A 20,785-nucleotide genomic window follows, 5' to 3' on the forward strand; every position below is an offset into this window, starting at 1 on the left:
TCGAGCAGTTGTTTTATATTTATAGGCTACATGTATATGAACGTGCGTAGTTACAATAGAGTAAAGAACATATATAGAAAAGCAATAATTTACCTAATCATTACGCAGTATCTTATTGTTTATTTTAGTGGTGAAACTTATAGGCTGGCTCAGGGTGAGGTTTTAGATTGTTGAATGTCGGCCATCCATCTTATGTCAACTATGGTCTGTCCACATTTAGCATCGTCGGTTACCCACGGCCGAACCATTTACATTTATCAGTTATGTCATGTTAAATGTTAATCAACCATGTGTATCCGACGATGGCATTACAGTTGTTAACAATCTGCTGGTCATTTAGTTTGTTAACACTTTACTGGTCACACTTTTGCCCCAATTGTCACACAACATCGTAAGAATGTGTGTGACAGGTTTTGCTCGAATTTGAACATGGATCACCTCGGTTGAAAATCAGAAGTAAGTCACAGTAGCCAAAAAATAGAAAAAATGTTTAGCTCAATGGTTCATCTAAAGTTAAGAAGTTGGTAACACAGCCTGATTGTGGAAAAAAAAACCTTCTTAACTTGTTGTCCAATGTAAATGAATTTCTTGGAAAGGTTGTATATGAAGACTATAATTTTTATGTAACAATTATTGAATAATGAAAATATTACAGTACATCTGAATTGTTTTGATTATAGATTTCATTTTTATTAATAAACGATAAAGTAATGCATTTGAAAATTAATGTGTAGAGATGAATACAACACACCAGAATATATGTATTAATGCATCATAGATGTACTATTATTTGGTAAATAAGTCTTGTAGGATGATTCAATTAATTGACTTTGTATAGAGTTCAAGCCAGATCATGTATTTTATTAGATAGCATCACTGGAAACTCAGTATGACTGTTTCAATATTCTATACTGCAGTCCATTTAACGGGTGTTTCAAAAAATGATTTCTTTATTGCTCATCTATCAGCTTGCCTAGCAATACACATATGGAACATCACATCTTCCTTGTCTCATAAATAACTTTGGAAGAAAAAAGCCTTGGTGCATGTGAGTCACTTGTTAGGGACATTGACCTTGGTCAGAAGATGACCCCTATTGTTTTCGAGGTCAGTAGGTTAAAACTGGGACATACGATAAGTATCGTATATCCCAGGTTAAAATCAACATAGCCTTGATGACAAAAAGGATTATATTATCAAGCAATGTATACTTCAGTAATTTAAGTGCTTTGATTTTTTTATTGTTAGTATACGAGAATGTGGTTGGATACGTATTTATATATTTAAAGAACGCATATACCTTTTAACGACGCGGTCCGTTGCTATGAAAAACCGACCGGAATAAGAATTAACTCGCGCATGCGCAATCTGCGTAGGACAAAAATTGCTTCGCCCTACATAGAAATATAGTAGAAGTTCATAGACAATTCTGAGTTAGTTCAAGGTAAACGGTAGAAAATTATATAAAATAGCTTTTAACAAATATAGAAAAGATGACTTATAGCTTTGTGGCGAAGAATGTCATAAAAAGACATGGAAAAAATACTTGTTAACAGTTTAAGAATTTACGAACACGGACCTGACACTGAGATCATTTTTTTAAAGATGTGGAAATGTATCTATTAGCAAATGAAAAGTCAACTTATTTGCTGTTGAAATAGTTCATATAAAAACAAAAGAAATTTTAAAACATGAAATCGAGATTAATTACCATTCTGAAAAAATATCAGAACAGGTGATAATGTATTTTTTAATATGTTCAATATACCTGATTATATCCGATTTGCCTGTGATGCAAACAGAAAAAATTTAAGTCACATAAATAGATTTTAAATAATTTTTTTTCTCAAAATCTTGAGAAGTTAAGATGGGTTGTTTAGAAGAGATATAACACACATTTTTATCCGCTTCTTTGTAATACATGTTATTTTTAATAATGCACGTCACACAATTTTTCTCTTCTCAAAATTCATAAACATTGATCGGTATATTTAAAAGTTACCTAAATTACCAGTTTAATAAGCGTAACTGATTAACTTTATCACGGTATTAAACGTCCCGGTTCAATGAACAACCGCTCGCGTGCCAATCTATTTGACACTTGCCGCCTGACCAATCCAGTTATTCAAAGGAAGTGTACAATACAAATTGTGTAATATTATGTAATACAGGGGTAATTAAAATTTATCTATAACACTCTGCTGTTTTAAATTACTGATGGAAAAGTCGTCTAATGATACCTTAAACAAACGACATGTGTGTGCTCTTTTTGACCATTGAATTATTAGTCCCGCACATTTTCGTAGATCTGCTAAAAAATAAATTCACGTTTTCAGTACTTACCGCCTTAAGTCATCCCAAAATTAATGGGTTTTTTTTTGGGTGACATAACATGAAATCGCATCTATTAAAGCCTTAAAGTATGATAAACTGTAGACATCGTTATTGCGTTTTGCCCTACGCAGAATGCGCATGCGCGAAATGCAACATTCGTTGCTATGGAAAATCGTATTGTAAAAAGGTCTATACAAATCACGTGAATATCGTGCCAAAGATTGTTTTTAAGTTTTTATTCGAATTTGTTTTTGATGGTGTATGGTCAAATATATGATAAAAGGTTGATTAATTCAATACGTTGACTTGCATTATAATACAAGAAATTCTAGAAATCGGTTTATTACAGCTCTTCTTTGAGATAAGTGTAAAGCTTTACTTATGGAAATTTAATATTAATCTTTAATAATTATTACATGGTTATTGAATATTTGGTAATTATTTTATCGATAAATGTTTTCAACTTGTTAATATCCACTGCAAATATCATTGTACGGATTTTTTATTTAAAAAATAGAAAATAATAATAATAATAATACATGTACTTACTCTTCCAAAAAGCATGTATACATACGTATAACAATTGTCATGTTTTTATTTGACACGCTCTTTCAATAATGAGATCAATACGCACCGACATGAAGTTTTTAGCACTTCTAATTTATGTTAATCTACCGTCAGTCTTTAATCCGTTTAGGGATGCGGTAAAAATCAAAGAGATGGACAAGATTTTAGTTCTAATTATCATTAAAACTCCCATGAATTAAACATTCAAGTTGTACTTGATTAAATGTTTGCAAACTTACCTGTCTTTGTAGTTTTACATCAAAGCTATGCACGTGCGCTTAGATAAAGAACATTAAAATGCACGTAAAAAGACGTTATGTTATTAATAATTCAATCAAATTCATCAAGAATTTACATAAAAGAACTATTTAAAGACATTGATTTATAACATAATAGTGACGAGTTGATCAAAAGTAGGGGACGATTTGACCATATTATGGACGAGTTGACTCTTTGAGGACGAGTTGACCAAAAGTAGGGGACGAGTTGTTCACGGGACGAGTTGACCGCATTGCGATTATCTACATCTCTGGCTATTTCTATTTCAATATTCACTTTGCAATTATCAACTACAAAATTTATTCGATAAAATTGTCTTTTTTCAAAAATTTCTGGAATATCATACAAAAAATGTGATGATCGGGCGCGTAAGTGAGTAAGTTGAATATTGCGAGCTGTCTCCATTCATATAATTACTATGAACAAATTACTATCTCCATTCATAGAATTACTCGACCTTTCAAATTATATCTGCTACATTTCTAATACCGTAATTCAAGCTCAATTGCACATGATTTTCAAAAAATAAATTTCTTATCTCCTCTTCTTTTCGCAATAAATCAAAGTTTTCAGAAATACACAGCACTATTTTTCACTCGCGGCGGTTATGCGTCGGATGATCACTATGAATTCAACTTCCTTGAAAAATGTAAGAATACAATATAGCATATATAGTGGTGATGAAACGTCACTGCAGTGGGCGTTACCCTGAATGGTTGGAAATTTCGGGTTTGTAAGTACATAAAAACCATAACTTATATAGCCATTCTTTAAGACTAAAAATGTATTAAGCACATACAAATATTTAGTGAAACATGAGTAGGCCTACATATGCATTTTTACATCAGACAAACGACCGCACTTTGGGGTCATAAAAATTCAACCAATAAAAATGAATTTCCATAATGTTTTAAATAATATATTGTATTCAATGCCAATGGTAAACGAAAATCAAAAATATGCCTGACAATATGTTGAAAGGGCCATTCATTTAGCTGATCTAAATCTGATATTTAAGAAACTTGACTAGATGTAGATGTGGCCTTAAGCAGTAGTACGCATAGGCAGAACACAATTATATCATAAACTATTTTAGTCACACATTAAGAGCGAAACTTCATAATAATATAAAGTTCTCACTGGGGGATCTAGAGGGGATGGTGGGGTTTCGATCTCTTGTTATCTAAAAGATATATAAACAAAGGATCAATTTGAGAGATCTTTTATCATTTTTGTGAAGGTAGCGGCCTGAACTTGTCATATGTATGGTTTGCCTGGGATTCAGGCGTTGATATTTTTTGCATATTCATATCATTATTTCATACTTATTTGTGTTTTTGATAATATCGATTTGCCGAACAGAAGCTCATAAAAAATTGACAGACTGGAACACAGGCTAATATATGGTGAACTATTTCTGTAACAAATATGAATGGTCCTTAATGAAGTTTAAGACGTTTTTTTCGGATCCCATCCAATTTATTCTCCCCGTCCAAACGATGAGTATAGGTCAGGTAATCATCATTTACTAACCTTACAAAATACCTTTTGCTTAAACATTTATTAACAATAACTCATGATTATAGCATAAGGTTTATGATCATACTTTAAATGATTATGTTGGAAAAAATGGATAAATAGTTGGGATTCCGATTACTAGCTCAAGTGTAAAGTAGTCGTTATTGGGGTGAAAAATCGTTGCCAGGTTGTATTGAATGTTTCCGTGTTGTCATGTTAACGCTATTATTTGTTTAAGTTCAATACATGATCTTGAAAATTTTAAGAATTGATTTGTATTAACATTTGTATATGTTGTATTTTGCGAGTAAATGTATATAGTTGTTTAATTTATTATCATGAAACACATGTTTGTCAATATATCATTCTTGCTATTGATGTATTTAAACACTTCTTTCCTATAGTGTTGTTTACTTCATGAAATGCCGCTTCATTGTTTAAATAACATTTCTTTAACATTAAAATTTTTGGCCGCTCACCGCTGGGCTGCCCGGCCGCCAACTTCACGCCGCCAGCCACTGGGCCGCCCAGCCGCCAACCTCACGACGCCAACCGCTGGGCCGCCCGGCTGCCAACTTCACGCCGCCAGGCCGCTAGGCCGCCAACATTCACACATCTTATGACAAAACCTGTTTAACTACTTTACCACTTGTCTTTTAAAACTTGTAATTAATTATATAAGAATTCGTCGTGTCAAAATAATGCTTTATAGATGAAACGAAGACATTTTTGTTAAGAAATTCCGACAGCTGGCTTCAGGCAGATATTTTTACATTCGAATTCCTGTTGCGATTCGTAATCGATGGGATAGCGTGTTTCCCTCACTTACAGAAAAGCCAAGGCGTGATGCGCACTAACAATGAGAAATCTACAAAAACCTTATCTGTATATGATCTACGATTAAAGACTACATGCAATCCTAGAATTTCTTATTGATGGGCTTGTCTTATCAACATCTGTGCATCACTGGCTGACTCAATTCAACTGACATTTTTAAAGGTCATTTTTTTGTTTATTTATTTACGTGTAGTTTTTTATCCTGTCAAATGAAGAAGAAAAGAAACGAATCTGAGTTGAACACACACACACATATAAATATTTTTCCTCTTCCATTATATGTTAGTAAAATTAAAAAAGGAAAACTTAACATTTTTCTTTTCGATTTGTTTAAATCGTTTATTTCTTTGCTTCTTTGCTTTTAGAAAAAGTCAAAAAAAGTCGAGCGTTGCCCCCGCCCGGCGTGTATATATTGATGTATCTTTATCTTCAAATATATATATATATTTATTTAATTTTACCCATGAAATATGGTGCTATATCAGTCAAATATATTTCATATTTTTAAAGATATATATGAAATATAAATATGAAAATGGGCGGAGTCAAAACTCATATTTATCTTAACGGACTTCTTTCGCCATTTTGTTTGAAAAATCTGAAAATACAAAACAACTGTTTGTGGAATTTCGTTTTGAAAACTATCTAGAATGATAAAAAATGGTCTAACTAAGAAAATAAATCCGAACACCAATATCTTTATTTCAGTCATTAACGCTGTATAGGCGTTTAAAGAGTTGTTTACGCGACTTACAATGTAGCCCCAAATATCGCGTGCAAAACAAGACGCATCTATATTACTGCGCGCTGTACAATTGCAGTTGCGTAGCAAGCAAGCTAGAGGGTTCGTAACCATTTTTCTTTGATAAAAAGGTTATTTTTTCGTTTTTCGTGAAATATGGTATATATGGTCCCGGCTCGTGAAAATATGTGGCATTTTATCATGTTTCGTGAAAATATATTCCATATTTAACTCAAACAAAAAAATATCCTCTTAAAATGTATATGAATAAATGTTGTTGTTGTTGTTGTTGTTGTTGTATATATATTGAAAGCGCTACCGAATATACATAGAGTTTGTTATTCCTTAAACATTATTATTTTATTTTATATATATATGAAAGAAAGAAAGTCATGAGCGGGAATTTATACATAGAAAAATCGCACGAAAAATCGGCACGCCGCAGCTGGGACTCGAACCACGGGTCTCTGGATTGCCGGTCCAGTATGCTAACCACAACACCACAGCGGCCGTTGTTTTTTCTTCGTGCTAATTGGCCTTATATATTTAAGTGACTTTTAACTTTATTGTGACGTCATCACTTTTATTACCATAGCGGCGAGCTATTTCATATATATTCATTCTTGGGCGGGAATGGTCTTGTAAAACAATAAATGTGTTTGCCATAAGATATTTGTAATAAGAAAATTAATAGTGACTGAGTCGGCCAACTGCGGTAAAAGAAGCTATAAATAGCTCGCCGCTATGGTAATAAAAGTGATGACGTCACACTTATTTAGGCATTAGGGGACCATTTCTTAAAACATATTTTAAGGGGACAATTTGCAGTTTTCCTTAGAATCGATTTTTTAATGATGTGATGACATATTTGTAGCCTTCAAAGCCCAATTAATGTTTGGCTGTATTCATTTTTCCGATACACCTTATAAATAAAAATATACAAAAAAATTGGTCTCCCTAATATTTGCTTAGTATAGTATATTCTTTAAGGTGACCGGTATATATATCATATATAACACATACATTAGAGTGACCATGTATATATACAAATATATCACATGCATTAGGTTGACCGAAGCACATTTCAGGTATTAAGTGGACATTATATAAGATGTTTTCAAAACATTGCTACTTTCCACTGTAGGTAACAAGAGTTCTCAGGGAGACAACACGCTCAACTATTCGAGTACAGCTTACAAAGAGTCAATATTTCAGGATAAAAATTCTTGTGCATAATTTACTGTCTTGAAAGTAGGCGGGATTATGATTATCAAATGTAGTATAATAATTCAAATGGTAAAAATAAATTACTTAAACAACAAATTAAAAGGATATTCAGGCAAAATGATGACAAAAATATTAAAATGATCTTATGTACTCAAATCACGCTAAAATAACTTTTCTTGAAGTTTCAGCATGAATTTCTGTTTAAATTCTATATATTTTAGGTTTGAAGCGTAAATATATCTATATATGTTGAACAAAATTTAGGCGCCAATAGAATCACTACATAGTTTTAAAACAAGTCAGGTGACTTGAACAAACCCTTCAAGTTAAAATAACAGATATTGTGGGTATTGCATGGTTGAAACAAGCCTTAGTCATTCATTTGACATGTTCTTTAACGTTTCCAGAGTTCACTTTGACAACTATTGTGAAATGCTAGCACTCTAACCTGACCCACGCGGGTCAAGTTAGGAAACCACCATTTTATTCTTTATATGGAGAAAAGTTGTGTTCCTTTGACTGTCTAATATATTCATTTTGAGGGCATTTACAGAATAATGAATGAAAAATTCAAAACAAAGAAATGAAAATTTTGCCTGTGTCTCCCTTTAAGACAAACAAAAGAAAATCGATTTAAAGGAGCTTGTTGACACAGTTCACTTAAAAAAAATATATCAAAGAATGAGTTATGTATTGATTCAGTTACTTTATAGTCATGTCATAGAATAACACTTTTGACCAGAAGATACTAACTGTATTTAAATCAGGGAAATTTACTTGAGATTTGACACATCTGACAATGAGATACAGTATAAAGTTGTTTATTATGTGTTACCTTGACATATAAGCTGGGTCTTACTTTATTGTGTACAATATTGTTATAGCTGTCCGAGTCACTTTTAAGCTCATGTCATTTCAGATGTTTTCTGAAAGTTTTAATTAGATAATACATGGGAAGGTTCATTATGAACTTTAGGTTAAGGTTCATGCAAGCTATCTCCACTAATCCAGTTGTCACATTACTTTTTTTAAAGTAAGAATAGCACTAAGAGGTAATATAAGTTTATTTTGTCATATAATACATTTCATCATTTCCATACAACACAATATGATTCATCTCTTCCATACAACACAATACATTTCATCTCTTCCTTACAACACAATACATTTCATATCTACCATATAACACAATATATTTCATCTTAACCATACAACAACACATTTCATCTCTACCATATAACACAATAAATTTCATTCTTTCTACAACACAGTGCATTTCACTTTTACCACAAATCACAATACATCTCATCTCTGCCATATAACACAATATATTTCATCTCTACCATTTAACACAATACATTTTATTCCTCCACATGACAAAATAGGTTTCTTCTCTTTCATATGACACAATATCTTCTATAACACAATGCATTTAATCTCTACCACGAAATAGAATACATTTCATCTCTTACATTTAACATAATACATTTATCTCTTTCATGTTATGTTATCTCTTCAATATTGCACTATTCCATTTCTTCCATGTAGCACACTACATTTCATCTTTTTAATGTAACGCAATACAGATCCATATAACACAACAGATTCCATCTCAACCATAAAGCACAATGATTTTCATTTTCTTCCATATAACACAATACAGTACATTTGTAGTTTATTTCTACCTTAAGACAAAAAAAAATTTCATCTCTACAATATTACACAACATTATAATTCCATCACATTCCAAAATATGAAAAATAAGAAATTTAAGTTTGCTTTACAATGGGATATCTGACGATAAACACTTATTATTTATTAATTAACTTGTTTTTACTTTGAAATGACTTTAAACAATTAATATAGGTTTTGAAATTGCACTTGTCTGTGTGAGAAAATGAAAATTAGACTAAAGCAACAAAAACTATTGGAGGACAGTAACGCTCGACTATTCGAAAAGTTGTCACAAAGGTGTTTCATTGAGTATAATAATGCTTACCTATATGAACACATAAAATTTTCCGAAAAGGTACAAACCCTGCAGTAGTTATGGAGATACCAGCTTACAAGTAAAAGTTTACCTAGAATTTCTAAGTCGAAAAAGGTGCATAATTATGCAAAAAAGTAAATCAGAGTTATGGAACTTGTGTCAATCATCTTAGATAATCACAAACAACAAGAGCGTGAAGTTTCGATCCATTCCCTTCAGTAGTTATGGAGATACCAGCTTACACGCAAAAACTTAACCAAGAATTTCTAAGTCAAGAAAGGGGCATAATTATGCAAAAAAGCACCTTCAGTAGTTATGGAGATACCAGCTTACACGCAAAAACTTAACCAAGAATTTCTAAGTCAAGAAAGGGGCATAATTATGCAAAAAAGCAAATCAGAGTTATGGGACTTGTGCCATTCATCTTATATAATCACAGAAAACAAGTGTGTGAAGTTTCAATCCATTCCCTTTAGTAGTTATGGAGATACCAGCTTATATGCAAACACTTAACCAAGAATTTCTAAGTCGAAAAGGGGGCATAATTATGTTAAAAAGCAAATAAGAGTTATGGGACTTGTGCCAATCATCTAAGATAATCACAGACAACAAGAGTGTGAAGTTTCAATCCATTCCCTTCAGTTGTTATGGAGATACCAGCTTACACGCAAAAACTTAACCAAGAATTTCTAAGTTGAAAAAGGGGCATAATTATGTAAAAAAGCAAATCAGAGTTATGGGACTTGTGCCAATCATCTTAGATAATCACAAAGAACAAGTGTGTGAAGTTTCAATCCATTTCCTTCAGTAGTTATGGAGATATCAGCTTACACGCAAAAACTTAACCAAGAATTTCCAAGTGGAAAAGGGGGCATAATTATGTAAAAAAGCAACTCAGAGTTATGGGACTTGTGCCAATCATCTATGATAATCACAGACAACAAGAATGTGAAGTTTCAATCCATTCCCTTCAGTAGTTATGGAGATACCAGCTTACACGCAAACACTTAACCAAGAATTTCTAAGTCGAAAAAGGGGCATATTTATGTAAAAAAGCAAATCAGAGTTATGGGACTTGTGTCAATCATCTTAGATAATCACAGAGAACAAGTGTGTGAAGTTTCAATCCGTTCCCTACAGTAGTTATGGGGATACCAGCTTACACGCAAAAACCACAGGTACGCCGACGCCGACAAAATTAATGGGTGACTGCATTAGCTCGATTATTCTGCGAATAGTCGAGCTAAAAATTCATGATTTCAAAGACATATATCAAATAAGACGCAGACTTCAGATAAGATTTTAATGTATTGCACCCCTCTATCTAGAATTCGCATCCAGGACCTCCAGATCATGAGGCAATAAGTATAGATCTATTTAAACTTTTTCTTGCTGTCTATGATAATGTAAACAAACACTAAGCAAATGTCTAGCAAGACTTTTGAAATCAAATTATGTACAAGTTATTACATTTCGCAGTTCCATATAAAAAGGGCTGTTTCTTTCTAATCTTAGTTAAGAATTATGTAAACACATCTGGTCAAAATTAGATACAGTGCATGTATCTTTAAAGATATATTATGCTCAATTTGATATTTTAATTTAGACATTGATGATAATTCCTACATAGTCTCTTTGTTAATGTGAATTAAGCATGTATTGAGTACACGTTTTGAACTCCACACACTATAAATAAATACAGTATGAATACATAGTATTGTTTAAGAAATGACCATCTTAACTTGATCCATACTAAAAAGAATGCAGCTTTCAATACACATTTTGGGTGTTCTCTTACTAAAATTAGACATATTTAGTATGACTTTCATAGACTTCAATAAAGTCTGCATCAAAAGTATTTTACTCAAAGAAGAGCTGAGAACATCTTTAAGAAAATCTAATAATTCACAAGTCACTTAACAAAGATGAAGAAAAGAATTTTAATGTTTTTTGATAGCCATTTTTTCATGGCCTTACAAGTTTTTTACCTTGCGGTTTTGTGTTAAATAATTTTGTGTTTTAAGTATTTTTCTTTTACTGTGAAGGTTTTGAGTGACTCCAGGTGATTTTGTCTGATTTACCTCAGTATCTCCTCTTTGCCTGAAAAAAAATCAAATTAGGTTTTCTTAAAAGATCCATTTGGCTTTTTCATATACATCAAATAAATATATGTAACCTCTACTTTTTTGAAACTGTGGACCAAAGTGACATTTACATTATGTTCATATTTAACCTTTATCACCCACTTTATTTTCTAAGACATTGAATGAGTGTCTATCATACATAACTTTGTTTTACACAATCATTTAATTGAAAATTGGTTAACAAACAGGACCTCTAAACTAAAAACTAAAAAATTCAAACCATTTCCATTAAAATATTACAAAATGTTACAGATCTTATTGATAGCAAAGTCAGTTACAAAATGATACAAACTTAATGTTATGTGAAAAAAGCCTTATACTGGAAGTTAAAGCAACCTTAGCCTTAAACAAAATGATCCCAAGTGCAATCCAATGTTTTTTTTTAAAGCTTGTCTAAAGTTTAAAGAAGTCCATGTCTTGCTCTTTTTATTTATTGGAAATGGTAACCCTTACTACAGGGATGTAAAAACAACTCTACCCTTTATTTTGATATATATCATAAAATACCTTTGCAATTCTGTTGATCAGTCTAAGTGAGACAAAATGGCTCAATGTATGTCAAACAATATGTGTGTCTGTTTTCTGACCATTTCACTGAAACAACAAGAATAAATGAAAGTGAAAAAAAAATTCTTCTTCACTCAATATTGCAATGGCAGGAAAACAAACATGCCTAAGCATAATTCTAAGCAGTTCTAAAATTTTGAATGTTTGACCTACAGATATTTTGACCTTTTGGCTCCATGGATACAAAGTTATATTCCAAGTTAAAAGTTTCACACAACACCAAACTAACTATGAGAGTACTTGTCTTTCCTTAGTATAACAGCTTAAAATGCAGATATCATAAAAATCAGATAGGGGTTTCCAAGGCCTGATCATGAATACAATCACACAAAAAACAGATTGATATTCTTTGGCCTATTCTAAGTTCCTTGCGAACGCCAGTAAGTAAGTAAATAGTATTCTAAGTTCCAATTACTAATATTTCATCAAATGCTTTTATTTTCAGGTTTAAACATCCATTAACAAATGGAATATAATCAAAACTCAAGTTTATTTAATTATAATTACTTTAAAAAAAAGCATTGCTTAGATATTCTTGGGATCCCTTGCAAAAACAGCTAGTGTTTGGTCATCTTGTTCAAATTGTAAATGATATTGTTGGAGCATGCAAGTTAATGATTTATATGGATTATTTATCAGTTTCTATCATAGAAATATTTTAATTACTTCACTGAGGTTACAACAGGTATAAAATGTCAAAGTCATAAACAAGTATTAATCTCATAGATATGTTTCTACATTTCCACAGCTATTTGAGTGCAATCCAGATTGTTAAGTTTTACATTAATCATAAAGTAATTGATAGTGTGATTTTACCATTTTATATCATTTATCATAAAAATGCTACTTAATGGATTAATGCATGATTATAAAAAATAGTTAATTAATTGTTAATTGATCAAATTTACAATTATAATAACCCAAATGAGTCAGTAAATAAACATACCACATTACTAAAAGTCATTAAAGGGAACAGTATATTTACATAAAATGATTTTTTTTTCATCCAAAACATTTATTACCTTAATCATACAATTTAAGAGATGGCACCACTAAAGTACTGATCACCTCTATTTGATGAAAAAAATGCAAAAAAAACAACTGTTCTAAAGCTAAGAATCACAACTTCTAGATCTATTTGTGTAATTGTAAATAGTCCTTTGTTGTATCACAAATTAGCTCTTGGGTTTATGGTATCTTAGGAGAGGATTTTTGAAAATTTCTTTTTCTAAACCTATTTTTGACCCCTGTGACTTATCTAGGCAATGAACTGAAAGTTTTTAACAACTTTGGTAAGGGACCCACCAAGGATCACTTCTAGAATTTAGTAAAAATCTAGTAAGCGGTCCAGAAGATGGTATAGTAAAAATATTGATGCACAACCAACAATTCACAGAATAGCTCACACTGATGAGCCTAAAAAATCTCAAATTTTAAGACTCATTGTTTATACAGATGATATAAACATACAAATACAAAAAAACATTACGAGTAACATTATATAAACACTGCAAGTATAAAACAGAAAACTGTTATTTAAAGAGGGCCAGTATATGAAAAATAAGTTTAAATTAATCATTAAGTGGACAAAATGTAAAACAGTCATTAAGGAGACCAGTATATACTTATACCAAGTTTAGGATAGTCATTATAAAGAAGACAAATATATAAATTCAGTTTCAGTTTCAGTTTATTTCTAGTAATATAGGCCTCAGGCCCAAAATACAAAGTACAACAATACATCAAACAGTAGAGTGATAAATTGCAAATACATTTGTTACTAGATGTAATGAATTGAATTTGTAAATAATTATACAGTATTTATCTCTTCCTTTCTTACATTCATTGCATAATATATATATTTAGCAATAGATATTACTTCATTTATTATTGTTGATGACATGAGAGAATAAAATAAATGGTGGGAATGATGATGTAACCATGTATCTTTAAAATAGACAGCTCTGATATTGTTATATAGTGAACATTCAAAGAAAAAATGATATTCATCCTCAATAACATAAATATTTGTCTTTAGGCAATGAAAGCAATATCTTAAATCTCTATCTATTCCAATATGTCTACCTTTCTCTATCATAAGATTATGATATGAACAGCGAAAATTAGAAAAAGCTCTTCTATACTTATATGCTAAATCTAAACTTAAATATCGTTCAACATTAAGTAAAGTCTTAAAGTACTTGTAATGTAATGCTTTAGGAGAAGAATCAACAGCATTATGCCAGTTTTGTGAATAACAATCAAATAAGCGTTCCTTAAACATATTAATGAAATTTAGGTCATCACCGACATCATGAGAGATCCATACGTATCCAAAACCAAATTGAAAAAGCATATCTTTAGTGTTGCCAGCCCATGTTTTCCGTCCAGATTCGTGTAGTCGTTTTAACATCAAATAACAATGTTTTGGGTACCTATTATCTCCCATATGTGTCAGTTTTAACCAGTATTTAACACAATTTGTCATATAGATAGTACAGAGAGGTAATCTTCCACATTCACCAAGAGCAAAATAGCTTGTTGTATTTTGTGACAAGTTACAATATTGTTTACAGAATTTAACTTGTACAGATTCAATCTTATCAACATAATTATAACCCCAGATTTCTGACGCATAACACAATATAGGTTTTACCATTGAATCAAAAATTTTGAACATATCAATAGGATCAATGTGACCAAATTGTCTTTGAAAATTGAATATACAAGCAGAAGCTTTAATTAAGTCCTTGTAGTGCAAGCATCTCTTGTGTTTTGGACCATACTAACTTTGGTGTGAAAAATACACCTAAATATTTGAAAAATGGTACAACTTCAATAGGTTTATTATTAAACAACCATTTTTCAGTTTGTTTCAAAACACCGCCATTTCTAAAAACAATGATTTTCTTACAATAATCGTCAATATCATCTATTTGCTGCTGTAGATTAACAACGGTGTCAGAAAAGCTAGGCACATACACTGCAGTGCAAACATAAGAGCTATTAACATTTCAATGTCATTGGATACAAAAATACCTCTATTACATTTCTCATAAAGACATGTAACTAAATCATTCATGAAAACTAAAAAAATTATTGGACGTCCAACACAGCCCTGACTTGTTCCAGTATTACATGAGAAGAAGCTTGTTAGTTTGTCATCAACTTTAACACATGATTTAAGTTTTGCATACATAGATTTTATTATTATTAAAAATTTTCCATTGATCTTATTTCTAGAAAAAAGCGTCCCATAATTTTTGATGCTGAATACTGTCAAAAGCTTTTGCAAAATCTATGTATAAACAATAAAATCTACCCCGTTTCTTCGACAGGTACTTCTGGATCAAAGACATTAGAGTAAAAATATTATCAATTGTTGAATAGCCTTTCCTAAATCCAGCTTGAGACTCATCAATTACATTATAGTTATCACACCATTTAGTAAGACGAATAGTTAATATATTAACAAATATTTTACATAGGGAATCTATTAAAGAAATACCTCGATAATTATTTGGATCTGATTTAGAACCTTTCTTATGTATTGGAGTGATAATACTTTGACTCCATTCTTCTGGGAAGTTTCCGTTTTCAAAAATTTCATTAAAAAGAGCATTCAAAAATGGTAAAATTATATGAATAGAATGTTTGTACATTTCTAAGCAGACACCATCAGGTCCAGGCGACCGGTTAGCACGTAAATGGTCTATACTTTGCATTATTTCTAGATCAGATATAGGAACGTTAATTTCGTCACAATTTAAGTAATCACGATTCACATTGACCACGGGCTGCTCATCGATAGAACTATTTTCCCCAGTTACAGGATTCAAGAGTAATTTAAAATAATCATACCATTCATTACATGTTATTAAAGAATCTGCATTTTCTTTACTATTACCTTTTTTAAGAATATTCCAGAATTGTTTTGCATTTTTCCTGGAATCAACCAACAGCTTCCGTTTAGCTTTGCAGTGAAAATACTGTTTATTTTACATAGTGCTTTAAATTTGTTTTTGGACGTTTTATATTTTATTAAATCATCTCTTTCATTGAAACCCGGAACTGTCTAAGAAAACGGGTTTTATCTCTTTTTAGAATTTGACATTGGTTATCCCACCATAAATGTTGAGATGATACGTTTTTGTGATGTTTACATTTCATATCATCTGCAGAAAGTTTTAAGATATCTAAAAAGTCTGGAAGAAACGAGGACAAAGTTCTATTCTGTGAATTAATACGCATTTCATCAAATTGTTGAAACTTAGGCGTAAGATTATTTATAAAATTTTCTTTGAATTCTGGTTTCCACTTATACTTCAGCCATGGTGACATATTCTCACCATTTTCAAAATTATACTGATTTTGACTACCTATAGAAGGGAATGAAAAATGGCAAATAATAGGAAAATGTACAGACTCGTCATTATTATCAACTTTAAAATATGTTACATATTTAAACAAACTAGTAGTAGCTGCCATATAATCTACAACACTGGCTCCATTATTTGCTAAACAAGTATAGTTACCAGGAATATCATCAAAAAATCTTCCATTAAAAACATGTATAACATAATTCAATAAGTGATAATCCAAAACGATTAAACTCTGTATCTTTAGATAATCTATGCATATTAAAATCATCTTCTGGGTATGGTACATCATCACCAAATATAAACAATAGATTATCATCTAACACAAAGTCATTGAAGTTTTTTATACGTGAATTTAAATCTCCCGCCAAAAATAATTCTGCATCGGGATATTTACCTTTAATCTGACTAATACTTGTATTCAAAATTTCAATACCATTATTATCTTCAATCGAATAAATAGACGAGTATTCTGGAGATACATATGTAAATATAAGAATAACATCATTCACATAAATCATAGATTCAGCACTAATTAATAGCACTACACATTCAGTAATATTATCAAATATATGTTTTATAGACCCACGTTTGATCAACCAGTCTTTAACAAAAACCGTCACTCCTCCGGAACCACGTGCAGATGTATTCTTCTTTCTTCTACAAAAGTTAAAGTTTGTATATCCAGGTAAAAAGTTTTCGAATTCATCATTTGAAACACCCCAAGTTTCACAGAAACTTAATATATCAAAGCGTGAACAGTATGACTGAAAGCTAATATCATTATAATATTTTTTTAATCCTTCAATATTCCAGGAACACATCTTTAAATCAATATTAATAGAATAGTCATTTTCATTGCGGAAGTGATGCCCAAAGTTTGTTTCATGGAGAATAACATTAGAGTTTTGAAAAGACTGAAGACAGTTGTCAGTAAACATACCAAGTAAGAGTCATTGTTGGGACCAGTATATAAACACACCAAGTTAAACATGGTGCAAAATGACAAAGAATCCAATGATAATAGCCTGGCCAAATATAGAGATAAACTAACAGATAAAAAGGACACTAAGTTGCCAGCTTGACTTGTAACAAATGAGCAAAACATAAAAGTTACCTTTTAAGGATTCAGATTTTCTTTTGCATGAGCTTTCATTGATGTTACTTGATGCTCAGCCTTGTCATAGTGTTCAGCAACTTCCCTACCCTCGACATGGTGCTCAGCAACTTCCTCAGCCACATTAAGGTGTTCCGCAACTTCCTTAACCTCAACATGGCGTTCAGCAACTTCTGCAGTTATTCAAAACTTTTTGTTTAAAAAAAAGTAACAGGAATTGGCTTTTTTATACAGCAAATTTTACAAATATTACCATGGCAAATAGACAGTATTATGGAGAAACTTCCATTTTTTACCAGAAATAATTCATTAATAAAAAAAACACAAAGTGCACCTCTATCAAAATTTTAATCAAGCAAACAAGAGGTTAAAACTATATTCAAACTTCTTACCACCATTTCCTGCCTTTTAATATGTAAAAAATTGTTTTCTGCATGGCATTTTTTCATTCTATTTGTTGTTTCCTCCTCTGTTATTTTCTCACCAAAGTACTGTAGAATAAAGTCTCCTGCCCTAAAAGGCTCTGTAGTGAAAACACCATACCCTACAAAATAAATATGTCTTTTTTGGCATGCAAATACAAGTTGTGCACCAGTAAGTTACAATGCTCCCCAACCACCAGGCAAGGGCATGGATTATGTTTCTTGACTTTCCTAACCATGGTTAAAACTTGTGTACCCTGTATATTAATTTTCATTTCCTAAAAATTTGCTTAAAACTTTATTTATATTATGGTTCCCTTAAAATCTTAAAATTGAAATTTTGTATATTTATTGTCTGGTCCCCTTAAAGTATGATTGAAATTTTATATTTATAGTCTGGTCCCCTTAAAGTATGTTTGAAATTGTGTATATCTATAGTCTGGTTCTTGAAATTTTGTATACTTATAGTCTGGTCCCCTTAAAGTCTGTTTGAAACTTTGTATATCTATAGTCTGGTCGCTTCAAATTTTGTATATCTTGAAAAAACGAGAGGGACATGATGGTCCTAAAATCGCTCACCTGCATATAGGCCCCTGGGCCAAGGCCAATTTTAAACCAGGGGCTTTTATTTGAACAAACATGGTAGACACCCATTAGAAGATGTTTCATGATAAATATCTAAGCTCTAGCTCTCTGGGGGTTTTATGAGAAGATTTTTTAAGATGTTACTATATAAATATAAGGAAAAACAATGACCGTCCCTCGGAGGGGCCATTTTTTACCCCAAGGCTTTTATTTGAACAAACTTTGTAGACACCCATTAGAAGATGTTTCATGCTAAATATCTTAGCTCTAGCTCTTTGAGGTTTTTAAAAGAAGATATTTTAAGTTTTTACTATATACATAAAGGGAAAAACAATGACCCCCTGGGGCAGGGTCAAATTTTACCTCAGGGCTTTTATTTGAACAAACTTGGTAGACACCCACTAGAAGATGTTTCATGCTTAATATCTAAGCTGTAGCTATTTTGTTTTTCTAAAAGAGGATTTTTAAATTTTTACTATTTATAAATAAGGAAATTCAATGACCACCTGGGACGGGGCCGATTTTTACCCAAAGGCTTTTATTTTAACAAACTTGGTACACGCCCACTAGAGGATGTTTCTTGGTTAATAGCTAAGCTCTAGCTATTTGGATTTTTTTAAAAGAAGATTTTTTTTAATTTTTACTTTATACAAATAAGGAAAATCAATGACCCCCTGGGGCGGGGCCAATTTTGACCCCAGGGCATTTATTTGAACAAACTTGGTAGACACTGACTAGATGATATTTCATGTCAAATATTTAAGCTCTAGCTCTTTTGATTTTCTAAAAGAAGATATTATAATTTTTTTCTTTCGGTTGCCATGGCAACCAGAGTTCTGCTTGGAATTAAATTCTTTGAACAATTTTTAAAGTTGACTACCAAAGGAACATTCCTGAAATTGGCGTAGCGTTTTATGAGAAAATAAGTAAAAGTTTACGGCCGGACGCCAGATGAAAAGCGAACACAAAGAAAATATGTTTAAATGATTAATTATTTGATAACAGTTATGGGACCACAGCATATGAATTATTTCACAAAGCCCATATGGCTGAATGATTAAATGAATATATACATCCAAAAGGAAATTGTGAAAAAATTTCAATCATGAAACAAGCTTTATTGCAGTTTCATCAACTTGTTAGGAATTTCCTTAGCCTTGACATGATGTTCAGCAACTTCTGCAGTCATTCAAGTCTTTTTGTTTAAAAAAAAGTAACAGAAATTGTTTTTTTTTTTTTTGGTACAGCAAATTTTACAACTATTACCATGGCAAATGGACAGTGTTTTATTATGGAGAAACTTCCAATTTTTTTACCAGAAATAATTCATTAATGTAAAAGCACAAGACCATCATTCTCTATCAAAATTTTTTAAAAGTTTAAACTATATTCAAACTTCTTACCACCATTTCCTGCCTTTGAATATGTAAAAAAATGTTTTCTGCAAGGCATTTTTTCATTCTATTTGTTGTTTCCTCCTCTGTTATTTTCTATGTATAAAATAAATTTTCAAGGAATATCTGTGACTATTGTTCAATCCTCTCGCAGTTAAATATTTGTCTGAAAAAAAGTTTCCAACAAGAAATGCGTGAACTACATTTTTGCAACTAAAATGCGCTTGAACAAGATATTTTCGTGTATTAAAATTTATTTGGAATATGCAAATTTAAACATTTACACAGTATTGGCAGATACATATTTTGCCTTGTTTGGTAAAATTTTAAACCACTTACAAAATGCGAAAAATGAAAAAAAAACCCCCTTTCCCAAAAAAAAAATTTTAAAAAATTTTTTTTTAAAAATTTTGTCATATCAGAAGCCCCCCTTTTTGGGGGGTTTTTTTTCCCCCCTTTTTTAATTTTTTAAAAATTTTTTAAAAAAAAATTTTGGAAATTTTTGGAAATTTTTTTTCAACCCTTTTTGCTTTAAAAAGGGGGAAAAAAAAAATTTTTTAAAAAAAAAAAAAAATTTTTAAAAACCCCCTTTTTTCTATTTTTTCCCCTTTTTTTTTAAAAAAAAAAAAAAAAAAAATTTTCCCAAAAATTTTTTTTTTTTTCCTTTTAAAAAATTTTTTAAA

The 20,785-nt window shown here is 31.2% G+C and overlaps 1 long non-coding RNA gene across 2 annotated transcripts; it reads right to left on the reverse strand.

The window, feature by feature from the left end:
- Positions 1–16,624: 16,624 nt before the first annotated feature.
- Positions 16,625–20,407, reverse strand: LOC132727219 (uncharacterized). 2 transcript variants are annotated; one of them, XR_009625317.1, is made up of 3 exons: positions 20,112–20,407; positions 17,702–17,874; positions 16,625–17,244 (listed from the first exon to the last, which is right to left on the reverse strand). It is a non-coding gene; the product is annotated as an uncharacterized LOC132727219 (long non-coding RNA). The 2 variants fall into 2 exon arrangements; XR_009625316.1 differs by lacking the exon at positions 20,112–20,407 and adding an exon at positions 18,094–18,416.
- Positions 20,408–20,785: the final 378 nt, after the last annotated feature.

This window comes from Ruditapes philippinarum, unplaced genomic scaffold, assembly GCF_026571515.1.
Source record: "Ruditapes philippinarum isolate M1 unplaced genomic scaffold, ASM2657151v2 ctg1630_1_1_1_1, whole genome shotgun sequence".
Lineage (NCBI taxonomy): Eukaryota > Metazoa > Mollusca > Bivalvia > Venerida > Veneridae > Ruditapes > Ruditapes philippinarum.